The sequence below is a fragment of the Belonocnema kinseyi genome, chromosome 8 (assembly GCF_010883055.1).
Source record: "Belonocnema kinseyi isolate 2016_QV_RU_SX_M_011 chromosome 8, B_treatae_v1, whole genome shotgun sequence".
NCBI classification, from domain to species: Eukaryota; Metazoa; Arthropoda; class Insecta; order Hymenoptera; family Cynipidae; genus Belonocnema; species Belonocnema kinseyi.
In genome coordinates, this window is record NC_046664.1 from 99,195,806 (window position 1) to 99,218,986 (window position 23,181).

Here is a 23,181-nt window from a genome sequence, read left to right on the forward strand (position 1 = left end):
GGCTACGTCTGATTAAAGGTTGGAAACAGATGGAAAGGAAGGAAATGGAAAAGGCCAGCGATTTATGAAGAGTGCCCTCGAACGTCTCAAAGATTCCCTGGGTACATTCTCCAGTGCCTAAGACATTTTTTATGCTATGGTAGAATATACTAATATGGCAGAATCTACAATAAATTGGAAGTTTGGGTGACACTTATGTTAGGAACCACTCACACACACACAGAAAACATGTAAAGTGGAACAATAATTATGAGTCGAGTAACTTATATTCTTTCTGCATCCATAGATATTACATGTATACATTCATAAAAGAAAAATGTGTGAGCTCAAGACATCCTGGGACATCACAATACCTTTTTTGGGAGCTGCACAATTACAGTTTTTTTTTATCTGGAAGAGCTATATTTCGAGTTTTTTTTTATCAATATAACATTATCTCCGCACCGAAAGGATAGTTGGAGAGAATCCAGTAATTTTGTTGAATTGAAATAACGGATACTATCTTTGCAGGATACTATTTTCCGGCTGGGGTCGCCCACGACCCCACATGGCGCTTCGCGAAATTATTATATAGGATGGCGCTTTAAGGGTTACTGTTGATAGTTTTATTGGATTAAAATAATACATAGAGAAATACAGTTATTCGTGGATATTTTTATAGGTGGGTGGATAAGCTGGAAAGAAGGTGAAAAAACGACCCTGTCTATATATAACAATTATGTGGGGAATTTTGATCATTAGGATGTTTTTCCTGAGTCGAAGAAGCTATTAAAATACGTAGTCAAAGAAATCAGCGTCCACCTCTTACAATTACTGGAGTAAGTCTGAGAAGTCAAAGCCGTAAATCAGTGAAAATACAATTTCACGGGACTCGGCGATCGCGACGTAGCTGTTCGCGATCGATCGGCTCTCGTCTTTAATTAATTGAACCTCTCTAGGGAGAGATAAGGATGGGCTCAAACAGAGCGCTTGATACGCTTCACCGATTTTAAAGGAGCCACTATTTCGCCTTTAAAAATTACCTCAAGATTAAGCAAAAATTAATCCTTTATTGATCTAATTTTTTTTTAATTGTGCTTTCTTGAATATTTAGAAACGTCGGGAATCCATTTGGCGAAAAAGTAACGCTAATTTGCTTTCAGATTATTAGAAAAATGTAAAATAAGCTGGCAGAGCTCTAAAACAAGACCCCCCTCCTAAATATAAAAAAATTATTATTTTCTCATATTATACATAAAAATAATTTTATTTTCGACTCAAATCGTAAAAATATAAGAAAACTAACAAGTGAAGAAAAGTTAACAAAAATTACCCGCACGCCTTTTTGTGAACAAATAATGAATTTTCAAGCTCCTACAATTTCTAATGCAAATATTTCATGCATTTAAAGCAAAAAGATCCCAAGCAAGTGTCTCGAGCGTGCCGAACGACAACCTGGCTGACATGATCAAACAAGAACTATTGGACCGATCGGGCTGAAATGTTTACAGCTTATTCTGCACATGTGTGCTTATCGTCCGAATCTCCAGAATTATTATTGATTAATATTTAACTCTTTATTAAACAATTTATGGTAAAAAAAAGTTGCAAAATTTTCAAATCCGCCATTTTGTATTTTGTCCGGATTTAAAATTCTGCTGTCCCGACCATAACTACAACTCTACTCTTCAATAATATCGTGAATTTTTGTTTAGTTTCGATGCTTAGAAATAGAGATTTCATGTCAACCAGATTTTAGCAGGGCTAACTTCAGACAGCCGTACCAGACATATTTACGATGGAATCAATATAAAATAAATTTTTTCTAATATTATTTGATGTCAATATGTATGTGTGAAAAGTTTAAATCAATGAAATAATTATTAATATGAATATATATTCTAGAAATATCGAGAAAATCGATTAATGAAAAAAAGGGTTCGAAACGTTAAACAAAATATACTTTCGTATTCGTCTTGGCACAGTCGATAAATTTTGTAATAATTGTCGAATGCAAAATTTTATGACGGAAAATGTATCAGTCGCGCCCATATGAACACGAAGGTATATTTTGTTTTATGTTTTTACAACTTTTCTTTCATCGTTCGATTTTTCCTAGTAGGCAGTACTTCTACGCGTTTTCGAGCATTTAACGAGTTATTTGTATTTTGTAAAAAATGTTTAAGGGTGGTTTTTAACTTTTCTAACTTTTTAATTTTCTTATCTTCTCTTAAGATTGTTTAATTTGTCACTAAATGGAACATTTCTGCCGGTTGCGCAAAAAAAAATTTTTTTTGATTGAGAAACTGGTCCACAAGAAATTAGATATCGACTGGCAAATTTCGGAAATTAAATGAGACACTCAAGAACGTTTATATGGTACATTTTTAGAATTTAGGATTTGAAAAGCGTTCCTGAGTTTTTTTTAATTTTCTCAATTTTCATCTCGTCTTCTCCTTTCGTGTGGACCTAATTTGTTTTAAAAAATTCCAGTAAAGTAGAAATCAGGTGAGTTTAAACTGATTTTAATGAATGTTAAAATAAAAAATGCACTGTATCTGGATTTTTTCAATCTTTTCGAACGAAGGGGTTATTTTTCACATTATTTATAGAATTTCATTTTCTTAACTGAATTAAAAATGTAATTACAAACTCTGTTTTGTTTGTGACAATCAAGATCGCTTCTTTCCTCTCTTTTACTTTCAATATGTATCTTGCTTTAAATTCTCCCTCCACGGGGATCTCCAAAATACCAAGAAGACTTGTTTTCAATCTTTGCTTCTCTCCTCTTACTTGGATCTTATGCGATTGGCCCCAAGTGTTCCTCGAGGACTACGTGGCGGGATGCCACCAGTCAGCATTCTGCATCAACCCCAACTTCCTCTCATCCAACTCTTTCCTCTCTCATTCGTTTCAACTCATACAGCAAGAAGGCCTTCCACAATCCTGATATCTTTCATATCAGATCACTTCGAGTCTCGCCATACACACCGACACCTCCTGCTTTCGATGGTTCCGTCTGCTCAGAATATATCGCCGAATATATTGCCCCAGCAGGTTGAAAACATCAAAAATTCTTCTGCAAAAAAAGTTTTTGCATTCATGTTTTCCATCTCAATTTGGAATATTTCAAAATTAGGTTGCGTTTGGCTCAATTTCAAGAAAGATAATTTTGTTTTATGTAAAATAATTGAGCTGCCGGATCGAATAAGGGCACTTAAACTTATTTCACCGGAAGTGGGAAGGACCCTGGAAGCTTTCAAAAATATTTTCTAATTTTAATTTGTTAAAGACTACGTCTAGATGTAGAATATCAGTTCGCCTCTTTTTCCCCCAGGCAAAAAGTTGTGGCTTTTTTATTTTTCTAATTAAATCCAAAAAACTGCCTTTTCGAACAAATAAATTTTAATTCATTTTTCACTTTAACTCGTGCTCAGTCAGTCACTTTTTCGGATTTTTCAATAAAATTTGAAGAAAATTCAATCAAAATTCTTTCGATAAACGAAACTCTGGAAGTTAGAGAAGTCCGATAAGGGCAACGCATCAGAAAAAATTTACAGCAATTTTTTTAAAATAAATTTTTGAATTACTTGTGCTATATCAGTCGAAGGGCATTTCAAAATACATTCCCTGGAAATTGTATTGAAAAATCCTAAAAACAGACTGACTGAGCACGAGTTGAAGTAAAATACGAATTGAAATTAATTTTTACAAAAAAGCTAGTTTCTTGGCCTTAATTAGAAAACTAAAAAAGCTACAACTTTTTGGTTTGAGGAAAAAGATGCGCAATGAAATTCTACATCTAGATATAGTCTTTAAAAATGTAAATTCGAAAAATTTTATGAAAGCTTCCAGGGGTCTTCCCACTCCCAGCGAAATTAGTTTATGTGCCCTTCTTCGATCCGGCAGCTCAATTATATAGAACAGAAATAAAAAAATGGACATACTTATCAGTAAAGTACGCCTAATAGGGATGACTTATAAAAGCTATTTTTGTAAATAAATTTTTTTGAGAAAATGAGACATTAATATTATTAATAATAATAACTAATTAGTTTAAAATTTAAATTATTAAATATATAAAGAACTTTAGTATTTCAACGAACCATCAAAATATGTTTTTAACTCTTAATTATAGGTGAACTATAAAAAAATCATTTTTTAATGAAACATAAACTTCAAAGTCTTGAGTAAATGTAAGCAGATGTCAGATTTTTTAACAAAGATGACTGGTAACACTGAGTACAATTCGAAACACATTTAATTTCAAGCGCTAGACATTTATTTCAAAATTAAAATAAATCAAAAACCACGATCATTAAACGAAAACTCGACCTAAATTCGTGCAATTTTCTTGAAATCCCTTCAAATATTTTAAAATACAATGAAATTCTTAGAAATTCTATTAAATTTCTTGAAATCTTTTGAATTCACTTAAAGTTTTTTGAAAGCCTATGAATAGGGTTGTTTCGCGATTTTAGATAAAATAATCTTTTAATGCATACTTTTATTTCGAATCGAAGGTGCGTTATAATTTTTTTTCTGTTGAGTCGTTCCACAGAAAAAAAATTAATAATTGAAGGCGGTAAAACACTTATTCAAATTGGTATCACTTGGGTGTCACGTGACTCAGAGGTTCTCATGATTATCTATCAATGTGACGATGTGGCTTTAATGAAAACCATGAAAAAAAAGTTATCCTGTTATAATATTTCGATTAAGAGGCAGTAGTATGTTGAAGGAAAACAGTAAGTAAAATTATTAACACACTTTAAAATTGTACATATTTATGAATTGTTCAGTAAACATGACTACATTTAAGTACTTCTTCAATGAATTCTTTATACATACCATAAATATATCTATTTCTGTTAGATTTCCGCTATTGGCTTTTACGAAATCCTCCTTTGACATTTTTTTAAACAATATTTTGCGACTTCTATTTTCGATATGCACATAACAAAAACAAAAAGTCGGTACAGAAAAAGACATTCCAGAATCACTGACACATGAGATGTGATTGGTGGAAAATCCAACCCCTTTGACGTCAAAGGGGTCCTCCAATGGACATCGTGATAAAAAAATTCATATTTCAATATTCCATTTAAAATAGTAAAAAATATGTAAAAAATATTTTATGCGCGTTTTTAAAATTAGGATTTTATAAACTATAAGATCCATTTCTTGGAAAAATGATATCTGACTTTGGAAACAACTCTAGTACTTTGGAATCCCATAAAATGTATGATATTGTTTTGAAATATTTAGATATATTTTATTTTTGAACCCCCTGGGAATATTTAAAATGCTATGAAATTTATGAAATCCTTGAACATCTTTTTAATTTTATACTTTCTAAAAACCTATAATTTCTCTGAAATGAATTAAAATCACCTGAAATAATTTGAATGCTTCTGAAATTCAGCGATATCTTTAAAATCCTCTGAAATCCCTACAAGAACTTTCAAATTTATTTGAATCCATTGAAATCATTAGAAATCGCTTTAAATTGTAAAATCCAATGAGATCCCTTGGAAACTTGTAGAATATATTAAAATCCCGTTAAATCCCTCGAAATTCATTCAATCCACTTTCAATCTTTGGAATTATGTTCGAAATTTAATAAACCTTTGTAATTCTATCAAATATCTTGAAATCGTTTGAAATCCGTTGAAATGTTTCTAATATTTGGAAATCTCCAAATCTGTTGTATCGGGCAGAGTGGGGTCAAAAGAGTCGCCGGAAAAAGTGCCGCATGTGATCATAGAAAAATAAATAATCTATTACTCCACCTGACATTTTTCGTCGATCCGCCGAATCATCATGAACTACTAATAGTTGTTGACAGCCGCTAAAAACTGTTTTTGAGTTCGTGGCTCAGATTAAGTTGTTTTCTTGAGCAGAAAGTAGTTCTGTTGTCACCTTTTCTTTTTGGTTTCAATACTTATTCTTACTTGCTATTGTTTGTAGGTGTAACTTGTTGCATACTTATTTGTTCTTGTAATGCAGACAGCTTACTATTCAAAATATTTTGTGTTGTTTGAGAAATGTTCATTGTATATTATAGGATAGCAGGGGGGGGGGGGTGCCAAGAGGCACTTTTTACCCCAGAGTTTAAATGGTATTATGGTATTTCACAATCACTGGCTGACTGAAAAAATGGATTATCGTCTGTCTGTTGTGGAGCTTATTTTGAAAGCATCCCAGGCGAGCAATCGATCCAGTGCCACGTATACAAGAACTAGGTTCATGAAAAGTTTGTTGTGAACTGGCCATCGTAAATCTTTGTCCAAATTAATTGCGAAATTAACGATCAATAAGTCTCTAAGCATGTCAGCTGTCTAAACAGTCATATTATTTTGTTTCTATGTACTATATGTGCTATTTAAACTAAACGATTTCGGAAGATGAAAACAAAACAACTTACTATCGGCGAGAAAACTATAGGCATCTGCCTTTGAAGCTTAACAACTCAGTAAAAAAAATGCTAGCGCAAAAAAAAAAAACAGTAATTTAAAAGCTGAAAGTGTTCTACGTTAATGAGCTTGAAGACGTTTCTGTAAAAAAAATTGTCGTGCTTAGCAGACTGAAAAATGTAAAAAAAAGTCAGGATTTTTGGGTACATTTAAGAACAGTCAAGTTTAGAGCATTATTTCTTATATAGGGGGCGATGGAAAAAATTTGAAAAAATTCATGAGTATGAGGAAAACTATTTTGAACCAGTTGCAGTGGAGAAATTTAAAAAATAATAAAAATTGTTGCTTAAAAGTACAAAAATGTGCAACTATATTATCTTCAGTTCTAATACAGATATTAAAGCGACAGAAAGCAGGGGGGGGGGGGGCTTTTTTGTTTTACTGCCGACCGCTGGTGCCATTCTTCGGCCCCTAGTTCTGAATGCTTGGATGGCACCTGGCCACGGGTCAAAGAAAGGCACCGCTGGTGCCTTTCTTTGACCTTTCTTTCTTGACGTGGTAAAAAAACGGGCCCCCCTGTTTTCTGTCACTTGTTTTCCAACAAAAAAAATGTCTACAAATATCGCGATTTTCACAAAAAATAAGACTAACACATCCTTACGGGTGAATGAAAATAAATACAGAGCCTATGCATTACAGTTTGCAGTTTGAATCGCTTTAATATCTGTATTAGAACTGAGGATAATATAGTTGTACATTTTTGTACTTTTAAGCAACAATTTTTATTATTTTTTAAATTTCTCAACTGCAACTGGTTCACAACAGTTTTCCTCACACTCATGAATTTTTTCAAATTTTTTCCATCGCCCCTTATGTACGAAATAATGCTCTAAACTCGACTGTTCTCGACTGTGTCCGCACAAAATTTCTTTTACAGAAACGTCTTCAATCTCATTAGCGTAGAACACTTTCAGCTTTTAAATGACTGTTTTTTTGTTGCGCTAGCATTTTTGTTTACTGAGCTGTTAAGCTTCAAAGGCGGATGCCTATAGTTTTCTCGCCGATAGTAGTTGTCAGCAACGCGATCGGATAAGTTTTATTTGAGTTTCAATCAACAAAAGAAAAAAATCCCAGCCTTTCGGAAATTCACCATTTCCATCATCAGGGGTGAACTGATACAATATCTATAGCCTAAAATAGTAAATAGCAAATATGTAAAAAATGTTAAAATAGTATAATAATATTAATAACTAACAATAAGAAGTACTTACAGATCAGTTTCGTAATGACATCATTTTTTGGAGTCAGTAATAATAGTTGCAATTTAATATTTTGAAGGGAAATTATTTATTTGAAAAAAAAAATTGTAACTGAGACTTTTAAAACGAATTAAATAGTGTTAAAATGTTAAAAATAACAGATTAAATTTTTTTATGAGAGCAGGATGGAAAAGCATCCTGCACCCATAAGGGTAACTCCAAAAGTGACCGTCAATGAGGAAACTGACCCATCATACTATAAATCGGAATAAAAGGCGCCAATTATAAAAGAATATAAATAGAGGGATGGAGGTATTAAGAATGTTAGGAATTAGCAATATAAATTCTATTTCTGAATTAACAATTTTTAATTTTTAGATATTAGGTTATTGTTAATAATATTATTGTAAAAGAACAACAAAAAATGAATAACAAATATATAATTAATTTTAATTAAAGAATTGAAGGATAGTATTATATGATTCGTTAAGGTGGTTTAAATCAGTAATTTTGTTGATGCAATTATCTAGTTCTTTCTTAATGAAAACTATTTCAGCAAAGGCTCTTTTTATAGGCTTACTTTCTTCGTGTAATATTTTAATCTCATCCCAAAGAAAAAGTGAGAAATATTATCATTGATATTGCTGTGTAAATGATCATTTAAGACGTTATCATAATTTAATCTAACACTATCTTGATGTTCTCTTCGTCTAATGTGTAAGGGTCTTTTTTTTTATCTAATATAACATTTACCACAGTTACATGCAAAACGGTAGACTACGTCGGTCTTATTTAATGTTTCTAATTGGTCTTTGCCTAGTTTTGTCATAGTATCCAGTTTTGAATTTATACGAAAAGTTGTAGTGATTTTATAGGTTCTTAGAAGTCTTTATATTATCAGAAATAGTACCATAATATGGAATAGTAATGTTAGTCTTAGGATTGAATTCTTTATTTATAACATTTTAGGATTGTTAGTTAAATGTATGTTGTTAAGTTCTTTTATTCTATTATTAATTTGTTTGTCAATAATATTTTGTGGATAATTATTTAAAAATAGATAATGTTTAACTGTATTTCGAAATAGGAGAGCCCATAGGAGTTCCAAATCTTTGTCTGTAAAAAGTTTTATTAAATTGAAAATAGGTGTTATTCATTAAAAATTTAATACCTTCTTTAAATTTGTCTAGAGGTAGTTCAGTGATTTTTTCCAACAACTTAGCTGACATTGTTATGCAAGATTTAGAATCTGAAATTTTAAAAAAATTAGTTTTTCAAATTTTGACCTATTTTAGATATGTAGACGACACTTTTTAAATTATTCTTAAAGATACAATTTAGCAAATTATCAAAACTAACATTACTATTCCATATTATGGTACTATTTCGGATAATATAAAAAGACTTCTGAAAACCTATAAAATCACTACAACTTTTCGTAAAAATTCAAAACTGGATACTATGACAATACTAGGCAAAGACCAATTAGAAACCTTAAATAAGACCGACGTAGTCTACCGTTTTGCATGTAACTGTGGTAAATGTTATATTGGTAAAAAAAGACCCTTACACATTAGATGAAGAGAACATCAAGATAGTGTTAGAATAAATTATGATAACGTCTTAAATGATCATTTACACAGCAATATCAATGATAATATTTCTCACTTTTTTCTTTGGGATGAGATTAAAATATTACACGAAGAAAGTAACCCTATAAAAGAGCCTTTGCTGAAATAGTTTTCATTAAGAAAGAACTAGATAATTGCATTAACAAAATTACTGATTTAAACCACCTTAACGAATCATATAATACTATCCTTCAATTCTTTAATTAAAATTAATTATATATTTGTTATTCATTTTTTGTTGTTCTTTTACAATAATATTATAAACAATAACCTAATATCTAAAAATTAAAAATTGTTAATTCATAAATAGAATTTATATTGCTAGTTCCTACATTCTTAATACCTCCATCCCTCTATTTATATTCTTTTATAATTGGCGCCTTTTATTCCGATTTATAGTATGATGGGTCAGTTTCCTCATTGACGGTCACTTTTGGAGTTACCCTTATGGGTGCAGGATGCTTTTCCATCCTGCTCTCATAAAAAAATATAATCTGTTATTTTAAATATTTTAACACTATTTAATTCTTTTTAAACTAGTCTCAGTTACAATTTTTTTTTCAAATAAATAATTTACACTTCAAAATATTTAATTACAACTATTATTACTGACTCCAAAAAATGATGTCATTACGAAACTGATCCGTAAGTACTTCTTATTGTTAGTTACTAAGATTATTATACTATTTTAACATATTTTACATATTTACTATTTACTATTTTAGGCTATAACTATTGTATCGGTTCTCCCCTGATGATGGAAATGGTCAATTTCCGAAACGTTGAGATTTTTTCCTTTTATTGATTGAAACTCAAATAAAACTTGTCCGATAGCGTTGCTGACAACTAAGTTGCTTTGTTTTGATCTTTCTACATTCGTTTCTCGGACGTTAAAGATTTACTTATACTAAACAATTTCGTTTTATTTATGTTGCTACTTTTTACATATAACGTAATAGATGGAATGAGTATACATTTATTATGATTATAATTTTGAACTTTATTGCCTAAAATATTTTTTTAAGCCAGAACTAAGGGAATAGCTAATTTCGTTTGCGCACAGTGTTACGAAACGTAAATTTTGGCACTTTTTACCGCGCCCTACAAAGATAAAAATTCGAGTAGTTAACTCTTCCAAATAGATCTTTATTATTCTTTACATTTATTTAAAATTTCTATTATAGAAATTTCACGACTTTTGATTGGATTGTCTTTTACGAAAGGATGATGAATAACAACACTTTTTAATCTCTCTTTTGTGTTCTACCTTAATGAGCTTGAAGACGTTCATGTAAAAAATTTTTTGTACTTAGCAGACTGAAAAATGTAAAAAAAAGTCAGGTTTCTTGGGTACATTTAAGAACAGTCAAGTTTAGAGCACTATTTCTTATACAAGGGACGATGAAAAAAATTTGAAAAAATTCATGAGTATGAGGAAAACTGTTGTGAACCAGTTGCAGTTCAGAAATTTAAAAAATAATAAAAATTGTTGCTTAAAAGTACAAAAATGTACAACTATATTATCTTCAATTCTAATACAGATATTAAAGCGATTCAAACTGAAAACTGCAATTTAAAGGCTCCGTATTTATTTTCAATTACCCGGAAGAATGTGTTTCTTCTTTTTTGTGAAAATCGCGATATTTTCAGACATTTTTTTCGTTGGAAAATAAGTGACAGAAAGCAGGGGGGGGGGGGCTTTTTGTTTTACTGCCGATCACAGGTGCCATTCTTCGACCCCTAGTTCTGAATGCTTGGATGGCACCTGGCCACGGGTCAAAGAAAGGCACCAGCATTCGGCAGTAAAAAAAAAACGAGCCCCCCCTGCTTTCTGTCACTTGTTTTCCAACAAAAAAAAGGTCTAAAAATATCGCGATTTTCACAAAAAAGAAGACTAACACATTCTTCCGGGTAATTGAAAATAAATACAGAGCCTTTCAGTTACAGTTTGCAGTTTGAATCGCTTTAATATCTGTATTAGAACTGAAGATAATATAGTTGCACATTTTTGTACTTTTAAGCAACAATTTTTATTATTTTTCAAATTTCTCAACTGCAACTGGTTTCCAATAGTTTTCCTCATATTCGTGAATTTTTTGAAATTTTTTCCATCGCCCCTTGTATAAGAAATAATGCTATAAACTTGACTGTTCTTAAATGTACCCAAAAAACCTGACTTTTTTTACAATTTTCAGTCTGCTAAACACAAAATTTTTGTTACATAAACGTCTTCAAGCTCATTAACGTTTAACACTTTCAGCTTTTAAATGGCTGTTTTTTTGTTGCGCTAGCATTTTTTTTGACTGAGTTGTTAAACTTCAAAGGCAGATGCCTATAGTTTTCTCGCCGATAGTAGTTCTTTATTGTCTCTAAACTCTTTACACAAACGCAAGGCTCTAAGAACGAAAGCTGTAGACCGGTCAAAGTTCGGCAATCGACTAACTTATTGACCTGCGCTTAAACACTCGAGAGCTCACAGGGCGTATAGTCCCTTATAAAAATAGATCGCTCCTAGATGGGGACACCCATACCCAAAAACCCATATCCGATTGATAAAGCTTGGTTCGTTCTAAACACTCCTTCCTTTATCAATCTGATAAAGCAATTACACTAGTTTAAAAAAACTTTAACAAAATTTGAAAGTAAAAGGTTATTCTAAGTGTGGACTCAATATAAAATTTATACAAAGAAAACTTCTTAAACTAATCTTGATCTATTAATACGCTTTTTCTTAAATTGTATTTATCTTTTGAGATCATCTTGATTTCTCTTTCCCACATCAGGATTCCTCTAGCACTCTTTACTCTTACTTTTTGCGTTTATCTGTGAACAATAACAAAAGTGTAAAAATAATATATAAATACTTTTATATGATATGTGTATTTCTAAAAACTCTAATCTCCAAATTAATTTTAATTTAACATCTTGTCTCTTAAATATTTATGTGCTTCTAATGGCAAGGGTTTTGGCATTATATCAGCTAAATTCTCTTTTGTTGCGATCCAACTAACTCTAACTTTTTGTTCATCAACACATTGTTTAACAAAATCTCCATGAGTATCAGCCATATGCTTTCCATGACCTGTTTTCTCTCTTTCAAGAAGACTCTGTTTGATATTCACTAAGTTTTCATCAAACATTTTAAGTTTGTGACTTCCATCCTTCTTAGTGCACTCTCCAGCTGATCTATTGTCACACCAAATTGTCACTGGAAAAAGAGTTTTTCCAATGATATATCTGCATGACTTATCTAAAGAAATCAACTCTTGACATGCATCACTCATCGACAAATATTCAGCTTGACATGTTGAAAGAGTCACATAAGACTGCTGACTCCTCCAAGCTATAACATCTCCAAAAAGTTTCATAATATAACCTCCTGTAGATGTTGAATCTCGACAATCTCTAAAGCTTGCATCAGTTAATGCTTCTAATTCTTCAGTTTCAGCTCTATAATTTAATCCCTTATCAGTAGTACCTCTTAAATATCTGAAAATTCTCTTAAAATCCACCCAATCTTCTTCAGTTGGCTCTAGTTGTTTTCTCGCCAAATAATTTACGGCGAACGTAATATCAGGACGAGTAGCATTTGCCAAATACATCAGACTCCCAATGGCTCCTCTATAAGGTACTCGCTTAATTTCTTGATTTCCAAGATTCTTTGTTAAACCTGCCTCTATTTTTCTCTTCTTATCTCTATTAGTTACCTGTCGAGTAACCATTGGAGTACTCTGAGATTTGCAATCTTGCATGTTGAATCTCTCTAAAATATTTTCTGTGTATTTTGCTTGATGTATTTTCAAACTCTTTTCATTTTTATTCCTTTCTATGGATATACCTAGAAAACTTTAAGGTTCTCCGAGGTCTTTCATCTCAAATACTTTACTTAAATGATTTTTAATTTCATTTAATTTAACTCTATCGTTGCTAGCAATTAGCACATCATCCACATTTAGCAATGTGACTGCCATTTTCCCTTCTTTTCTCCAAGTAAAAAGACAAGGTTCATGCAAGTTATTCTCTAATCCTCATTTTAAAGTTTCTTCTAAAAATCTCTTATTCCACTTCTTTGGGCATACTCTTAAACCATATAAGGCTCTTTCTAATTTACACACTTTAGTCTCTTTTGTGTAATTGTGCAATTCTAAACCATCTGGTATTTCCATGTAGCTCTTCCTGCAGAACTTTATTTAAAAACGCAGTTTTTACATCTAGCTGGAACGCAAATAAATTATACTTGTTTATGATCGCAAGTAATGATCGAAGGACTGGTAATCTAGAGAGAGGTGCATACGTTTCCATTAAATCGTATACATTTCTATCCTTAAAACCTCTGATTACAAGTCGTGCTTTGAATCGTGCTGATCCATCAGCCTCTAATTTCTTCCTAAAAACCCATTTTGAGTCAATAACCTTTGCCTTTTTACCATCTAATTTCCATACTAATTTCCATACATTATTTGCTTGCATAGAATCAAGTTCATCTTTGATTGCTTTCTTCCAACACTCTTTCTTTGTACTCGAAATAGCTTCTTGATAATTTAGGGGATCTCTATTTAATGACGCTATTAAACAGTGTATTAATTCATCTTCTCTATTTTCTTTTTCCTCTTTACTTAAAACATCTGTATGCCCAGCATAATTGGTAAAACTTATATCTTTTATTGATCTACTTATAAAGACATTTTTAGTTCATCTTCAGACTATAATTTTCTCTTAGTTTTACTTCATGTTTTAGGACCTTCAGCTTTATTTTGCACACATTCCTTTTGTTTAGTGCTTTTATTAAATTTTTTTCTGAGGCCTTCCTCTCTTCTTAAGCTCTATTTTGGACTCTTCTGTTTGTTCAGGTTTATCATCTTCAAACTCTTTCATCCAGTTACCATCATTCTCTTCTCTTGACTCTTGTAAGGTTTGATTAATTGGATCACTCTTATATACATCTTTATACACTACTTTTTCATTGAATCTGACATGTCGAGATTCAATGAATTTTCGTGTGCTTGAATGCCACAACAAATAGCCAGTGCTTTTATATTCCACTAATACAACTTTTATTGCTCTTTTAGGTAGACCTGAATCAAACATGTAGGCTCTTACTTTTTCTTGAATTGTTTTATTAAACAGTTCAGCTACTCCGTTGTGCTCCGGAGTATAAGGCGGCGACAACTCAGTTTCTATTTTCTCTTTTCTTAATATCTAAATAAATTTTCCACCAGTAAATTCAGTGCCTTGATCCGATCGAATATAACACATCTTTTCATCTTTCCCCAACAAGTTACGAGCAGATACTGCGTACTTTTCGAATGCATCGCCAGCTTCATCCTTAAACCTCGCAGAGTAAGCCTTTGCAAATCTTGAGTAATCATCTACAAAAACCACAATGTATCTTTTGAGTCCTGGATATGAGGCTGGTTTGATAGGTCCCACTGTATCCGTATGAATAACCTGTAAAGGCCTTTTTGCTCTTTTTCTTGTTTCTTTGAATGGCAATTTTTCCATTTTTGCCATTATGCAAACTTCACACTCTAAAATTGAATCGCCAAATTCAACAGTCTCTAAACTCTTAATAATTTTTTGTAGCTTTTTTAAATAACTCAATGACGCGTGACCTAACCTAAGATGCCACAGCATCGCCTCGTTATACTTTTTAAAGTGACTTGGCCTCTTCTCAAGTGGATCTGTGATTAGCATTTCCTCTATATTCTGTAAAAACTCTAAATCATCTATTATTATTGTATCTCTAGAAATGGAGCTTTCGTCGCAATCTGCAATAATGGCTCTATTATCTAAAAGCTTCTCATTCTCCCTCCCAATCACATAACCAGTATTCTCTACCTCTATAGTTTCTCCCTCCAAAACAAATTTTTGGAGATATCTTTTACTGCTAATACATCAGTCAACTTGAGAACATCTCCAGTTGCATCTGCCTGCAACAAAATATTACCTTTGCCATCTATTACTATAACTGCAAATTCATTTTTATTTGCACTCTTTATGATTCCATTTTCGCATTTATTAAAATCACTTAAAATAAAACTTTTGTTAACGGTGTGATCTGATGCCTCAGAATCAGCTATAAAATTAACAACCTCTCTGGAATCTAAAACACCTGTAAATAAAATCTTACCTGAATCACTTTTATTCGTAGATTCTTTATTGCCCGACGCCTGATTCGCTTTTCCTTTCTCTTTGTTTTTAAAGCCTTTTTGTACTCACTTACTCTTATTTTTCGCACCTGATTCATTCAAGCTCTTATTCTTATAAATTTTATTAAAATTTGTATATCTCTTATCTTTATTTGTTTTATCTCCAGAACCTTTGCTGACTTGATAACAATCTGGACTTTTGTGGTTCTTTATAGCTTGACAATAATAGCAAAACCATTTGTCAGTATTTTTAAGCCGACACTCGTTAGACCAGTGACCCGATCCGTTGCATCTATAGCACTTATTATCAGATGTTTACTGATTATATTCAAATGCTCTCTGAACTCTAATTTCTTCTTTAGTGTCGGTCTTTTTTTCTGGCTTTAGCTGTAAAAGAAATGATTTAATTTCCTCTAAACTCTTTTCTCTTTTATGTGATTGTCTGAACATCAAGTCAGAGTTTCGAAGTTCTACTAAATTCGAAGATACTGCTTGATAAAAGGCTGATCTTATCTCTTGTTCAGTAAGCGGTACAGTGTCTTAACAAGCCTCATATTCTCTAATAATGGAGTCAAAGCGTTCACAGAAATCATTGACTCTTTCATCCTTTTCCATTTTAATTTGGTACAATTTTGCTCTAACGGAGGAGTTAGTTACATTTGACTCATTCTTCCTACACCCTCTTTATCTCTGTAAAATTTCTCTAGGATCAGACACATTTAAAACTCTCTTGTGATAAGATTCTTCAAGATGTCTGATAATTAAACATCTAACAGTAGTTTTTCTCTTAAGTGTTTTTATTTCAGAAAGATTCTCTGGATCTCGAACTTTTGGATCAATTACATCCAGCAAATCGAGACTCAGCCAATCATATTTAAAATAATCTAACCAAATGTCAAAGTTTGATTTCTGTGTTAGCTTATAATCTCCTTTTATGCAAGTTTGATGATTCGTAGAACCATCCTCTACTTTATTAATAAACTGAATACATTTATTCAATTTATCAGTCTCTTCAGTGGCAAGAGCTGTAACTTTAAATGAATCAGTGCTATTTTCTAATTTTCTCTTTTTCGATTTAGAATTGATTTCTTTACTTTGAACAAGGCTATTTTGATCTAAACTCTTTACCTCAATTCTTCTTAATTTAAGCCTTTCAGCTTCCAAATTGTTTTCTGAAATTTGAATCATGTGAGACATCATAGTTGTGGCTCCATCTATGATTTTTTCTAGCGATGTTAAAGCTGTAGTCATCTTTTCATTAGCAGCTTCACTCCTCGCAATCAGCTTCTTTTGCATCTGGCATAGTTTCCTGCTTTCAGTAAATTCCAGAGATCCACTTGCAACAGGTACATTGCTTATCACCCTCGGTTTTGGCAACGGTCGACTCTTTAACTCTTGATTTGCTGGGGGGGGGGGGGGGGGGGGGGGGGAGAAAAAACATTCAAAATTAATACCTGGATATGATATGCACTGCCTCTAAAGTCCCTCGCATGTTCGTTATAGTTTTAGAGAACCATGAATCACTAAAGTAAACAGCGAGATTAATACCATACACACCGCACGCGAAACGGGACAAAGCACGCTCAAGCCTGCACGTTTCATCTATGAGCCGGCGTTTTGGTCAGCCCTGTTTCTCGGATTGATTTTGAGCGTTACAGGGCATATATTGCGCATTTAGCGCGTGTCATCACTTCCACTTTTCTCAAAAATTTTCTGAAAGAAAACTCTAATTCCACACAGAAGGTGCTCTCTAATTTAAGCTTTCTCTAATCTTTTTAACTCTAAACATCTTATGTGACGGTCTAGTGAATTACACTTCTTTTATACTTGATATAACAATACTTTTGTTTATTGACCGAGAGATACAGAATGACCTGTCCGTAGACAGGGCGCAAGGACTACTGAGGCCCCGTGGGCCTTGTGTAGACGTCGTAGGCGAACTACCCTTAGCTAGAATCAACGAGAGGGGTGAGTGGTAAAGTAGAAGTATTAAACCTCCCTCGTTAGACTCGTTTTGCTCCTGAAAAACGCAATTTAACAACTTTAGGTGCTACTAACGGCTCACTGTTTTCAATTTCATGTGCAGGAGGAGCCTGTGGAACGTAGGTAACAATAGTTGGCGTTGGGGATGTGTTATTATTAATGTTATTAGTTGTACAAAATAGGTAGAAACAGATTTTCGGCAGACATTTTCGTGCTAGATCGCAGAGTCCGCATTTGTACATGGAGAATAAGGTTATTAATACTAACGCAACATAACCTAAGTATGTAAGTGTTTCTGTGGTGGTTTCAGTCCATGTTCGTGTTCGACGTTCATTTTTGACTCTGTTTAAAACATTATCGATATCATCTAATGTTCTACCTGCTTGCAGCAATTGCTCATTATCAATCTGTTTTTGGATTGGTAGCAGTTTATCGTTGAGTAAATCTAGATCATCATTGGTATAAGGTACAGAAATATTTTTGTGTAATATATGTGTCTTCTCAGTTCCCTACTTTGTATTAACTTAACTATGGCACCTTCGGTGGTTAAAATACAATTGCTTCCTGACGATAGAAGTGATGCCTCGGTAATTTTAATATCTTTAATTATTCCTTCGCAGTTGGTTGTTAAGTCTATAGATTTTTCAGGAACTATAATATATCCTTGACTTTCTGCTAATCTAATAAAAACTAAATATTCGATTTTGAGAACGGATATCTCACATGTTGATAAGTCTAGTGTTTTAATACTACTACGTATAATTTGGTTTTCACAACTGTGTGTATCAGCTAACAAATAAGTTGGATGGGAACGTTGACAGATTTTGATTTTTTCGAGTAACCTGCACTTGAATATTTCTTTTTCATTCGTAGGAACATACATGGTTTTCGGATTGTTTAGAAAAATGAACTGTTCCTTCGGAACAGGTATAAGAAATTGATTGCCATGCTGCTTCGGTATCGGAATTAAATGTTGGATTTTATATTCATCAATTTCAAATATTGGTATGTTAACTGAATACAATAATTTCCTATTATTCAAACAAATGCTTATTTCAGATATGTCAATAATATGTTGGTAATTCACTTCTTTGAGTGGCAAAGCATACTTTACATTAAATTTATCCTCAAAGTTTTTAAAGGATTCAATGAGCAATGTTGGTGTTAAAATTTGTGGATGTACTATACCATGTTTACCCTCGTTAATTGAATTTATCAACAATGTTATGTCTTCGTTCAACTCATCTATAAGCAAAGTCATGACTATAATTTGATTTGAAATAAACAAATTTTTGGTATTATCATTTATTCGGGTGCTTATTTGGTTGAGTCGCTCGGAGGTTTTTTGGTTATGTACAAAAAGTTATTCGCCATCGTGAGAGCCAGAATTTAATATCATTCTAATTACCTGCATTTGGTTTTGGAGACTGGAAGCTAACTGTTTGTTTTCTAAGTAAAGTTTGTCTAATTCACGATCAACATATATCAAATCAGATTCTGTCAAAGTTCCGAATATTGTCTTAGATATACTACCTATCTCATTAATTAAACCTCTTTTTCTATTGTGTGTTCCCCCTAACAGCTTATATAAAAGGCTGCGCTGAATATCAAGTCGTTTCATCCTACCGTTGATGAGGCTCAACTCGATATGCTCAGTGCAATTTAAACACATGTCTAGCGTCGCCTAAATCTTCTGCAAAAATAGTGACATTATGGAGTGGAGTCACTACGAGGCAGGAAGTGGAGGAGATGAGTGAAAGGATGACCCAGGCAGTCCGCATTCTGAAAACATAGGATTAGTGATAGTATGGTTTCAGACGATTTACGTGAATTGTGAGGTATCTATTTTCAAAAAGAATTTCGTAATTAGTTTGGCTGGTACGCCGTATTACTGTTGCTGGACCTAACCATTCTGAATCTAACTTGTTTCCTTTTGTTTCGTTATGGACAAGTGCAAGATCACCGGCACCGAAAATAGGGTTTGAAATGACAATATTTGAGTCCTGTAATTTCTTTAATTTCTCTTGTGTCCTCTGGATGGATTCTTTTCCTTTTGCTAAATAGGCTTCATGCCGCTTCTTCCACATATCCAAGAGTTCTTAGTGGTTTAAAGAACTGGTGGTGGCAAGAATTGAAGGCAAGTTTGCTGTTCTTTCAAAGGTCATTTCGAAAGGTGTTAGCCCAGTATTTTCATGAACTACTACATTATAAGCCAAACAAGTAAGGTTGAGGTTTAAGTCCCATTCCGTTTGATTATCGGCGATAAAAGTTTTAAACAAATCCTTGACCGTCGCGTGGGTTCTCTCTAATGCTCCATTCGCCTGAGGGTGAAAGGTTGTAGTTTTTATGTGCCTAATTCTAAATAGATTTTCGAATTTTTGGACTAATTCTGATACAAAGTTTGCTCCGTGATCAGTCAGAATTTGTTTCGGAGAAGAAAATATGTATATATAATGATCCATCAGTTGTGTTATAATTGACTCACTGCTGGTTTCTTCGAGCGGTATTAGAACCAGATACTTTGTTAAAACATCTTGGATAGAGAGTATGTACTCCTTTCCAGATTGTGTTATAGGGAATGGTCCAAAAATGTCCATTGCGATTTTATCGTTAGGTGCCACCGGCACGTCGGGAATCGCTGCTTCGATTTTTGGCCTGATACGTGTTAACTTCTCTCTCTCGCAGATGTCACATTTCTTAATGAAATCGATGACTTCATTCTCCATATTATCCCAAGAGATAATTTTTCTAAGTCGCTTTATGGTTAATTTTCTCCAAAGTGATCTGATCCGATATTTCCATGTGCTTCAGACAAAAGGTTTTGTTTATCTTCTTCCGTTAATTCTTTGTTTGGTCGATCACATACAAAGAATGCATGTTCCGGGAATTTTTTATGAAGAAGAAAGTTGAGCATGTCATGCAACCGCACTTTTTCAGTGTTTATTATTAAAGGGTCTTCCATGTGGAACTTGGAAGATTTTCCAGTTCTTGCGATTAGTGAAGTCCTTGATCTTCTTATACAGTAGTTTAATCCAGTCTTCTTCTTGATAATCGGGGAGTTCGATTCGTAAAAGGGAAAACAGGTTTTATTTACTCACTTTTATCCAGTTTTTGCCGCTAGCGACAGATTTTGTCTTAACTTTGCTAGGGAGTCGATTTCTTTTCCATGCCATTCGCTGTCCGTCTCAGAAGGTTCGTGTTCTCTGTCGATGTCCGGTAATTCTATTGTATGTCCTTCTTCAACGTCTACTTCACGTGTTGGATACATACGCGATAATGCATCGGCGGCTGTATTTTCTTTTCCTTTTATATATTCGACTACATACTGGTATCCCTCAAGGCGAAGTCTCCATCTGAGTAGCTTAGACGCTGAATCTTTAATATTGAAGAGCCATTTCAGAGCCTGATGATCTGTTCGGATTATGAACTTTCTTCCTAACAGGTATTTCCTCAAACGCTTGACTGCCCAGACTATAGCAAGCAGTTCCTTTTCTGTTGTGTCGTAATTCATTTCGGGTTTATTGAGTGTCCTAGAAATATAACAGCAGGGATGACCATTTTGAGAAAGGATGGCTCCGAGACCTACATTTGAAGCATCTGTTGTTAAAACAAATTGTTTTTTGTAATCAGGGTATCTTAATACTGGCGATGAGCATAAGCAGTTCTTTAGATCTTCGAAGGCTGTCTCGCAACCTGATGCCCAATAAAAATGATTATTTTCCTTTGTCAGGTCAATTAGTGGCTTAGCCCTAGTGGAAAAGTTCTTAATAAATTTTTGATAATACCCGGCAAGTCCCAGGAACGATTTCACCTGTTTTGAATTTGTTGGTGTTTTGAAGTCCCTTACCGCTTGAATTTTATTGGGGTTTGGTTTTACCTCTTCTGCGGTGATAACGTGACCTAAATATTCTAACTCTGGTCTAAGATTCACATTTATCAGGCTGCAACTTCAATCCTGTTTGTCGCAGTCTTTCGAAGAGTATGACGATGTTCTCATTGTGCTCTTTGAGGCTTGAGCCGAATACTACGATGTCGTCAAGATAAACAAGGCAAATATTTCCTACTATACCTCTGAGAGCTGTGTCCATCATCCTCTGGAAGGTTGCCGGCGAATTCTTTAGACCGAACGGCATTCTCTCAAATTCGAAATGACCTTCTTGTGTACTAAAGCCTATATATTTTTTTGATTCTGGATCCATAGGTATTTGATGGAATCCGGAGCTTAAATCAAATGCTGAAAAAAACTTCGCATTTCATAAGTGGTCGAGTATATCATCGATTATTGGTAGCGGGTATGCATCTAGATCAGTTCGTTCGTTTAGTTTTCTGAAATCAATGACAATGCGCCATTTCTTCTTCCCAGAAGCATCGGCTTTCTTCGGAACTACCCATAATGGTGAGTTGAATGGTGATTTTGACATAGAGATTACTCGTTTGTAAAGCATCTCCTTTACTTGACGATTGATTTCAGCTTTATGACACTCTGGCTGGCGATAAGAAGGAATGTTAATGGGTCTCTCCTCTTTTAAGATAATTTCGTGTTTTGCTAGATTTGTGCATGGGAGAGGATCACCTTCTAAGGTCAAAATATCATCATAACTTTGAATAATTTTGTTTATTCCTTCTTGGTTATTTTTTTCAATATGCGAGAGTCTTGTGTTTGCTCGGAGAAGTTCCAATCTCTTGGCTAATTCCTTTGTTGTAATAAAATGTATTCTATCTTCGCGTTCGGGCTGAACACTTATGTACTTGGGTTGAATTTCCGTGGTTGAAAGCATCATCATTTGGCCTGTATGATTAGAAATTGGAATTCGTAATTCATGGTTTTGGTTTCTATAAATTGAGTCCGGAATATGCGGATAATCTGTAATTAGCATGTGCCCCTGTTTCTTTTCTACTTGAAAGTTAATTACTTTAATCGAGTTTTCTGGTACAAATATCCCATCGTCATGTAATTCGTGTTTAACGTTGTCTAATTCTAAATGAGTATTTGAAAGGCTAAATTTATAACTTTACATGAATGGAACTCCGATAATTCCATCTTCTGGTAGTGGGAAATCATTTGGTACAATAACAAACACATGCTCTTTTCCCTGGAATTTAAATTTTGTCATTTCGTTTGTCCGGTGTTGGTCGTTTCCCATAGAGAACACTTTTATAAATTTTTCACGCGGATGATTTAATTGAACAAGCTCATCCTTGATTAGGTTGAGTGAGGATCCACTGTCCACTAAAAGTCTTCCTGTTCTGTTTGTTCCATGTAGGTTTGTTCTAATTGAGAATAGTCTTCCTGATATTGCGGAGACTCTATCTCTGTCGATAGTTGATCTTCGTGATGGCCTAGAACATTTTCTGGATGTTCTTCTTCCACCTGTAAATTGTGGACACGATTCGGCGGGCGGGAGTTCGAGTGTCCTATCGGAAAATTTCGGTCTCTACTGTAGCATTGGGATTCGTTATGTCCCGGTCTTTTACAGATTTTACAAAATATCTGAAGTCTTTGTTGTAAAGGCAGGGAATTATTTGCAGGGTTGTTAATAATTGGATACTTTGAGGCGGATGATGCATGTTGGAATGCTGTCCTAGATTGAACAAAGGCCGGTTTTGTCAGGGGTTTGTTACCGGGTAGTCTAACATTTGAGTATCTATTGTGATGCTTTTTCCTATACCAAACCTCAGACTCTAAGGCTTCCTGCTGTGCTTCGTTCAAAGTACTCGGTCGGAGAGGACGAACTTGTGCGCCGATTTCATCCTTCAAATTCAT

The 23,181-nt window shown here is 33.6% G+C and overlaps 1 long non-coding RNA gene across 8 annotated transcripts in view; it reads left to right on the forward strand.

Annotated features, from left to right (window-relative positions):
* Positions 1-23,181, forward strand: part of LOC117178013 — an 88,569-nt gene that overhangs the window by 11,717 nt on the left and 53,671 nt on the right. For 4 of the 8 annotated variants that reach the window (XR_004467784.1, XR_004467783.1, XR_004467786.1 and 1 more), the window contains exon 1: positions 9,717-9,930. The exons of the other annotated variants lie outside the window; for them this stretch is intronic. This is a non-coding gene — a long non-coding RNA (uncharacterized LOC117178013). Of the gene's footprint in view, positions 1-9,716; positions 9,931-23,181 lie in introns of those variants that run through there. 8 annotated transcript variants of the gene reach the window in all.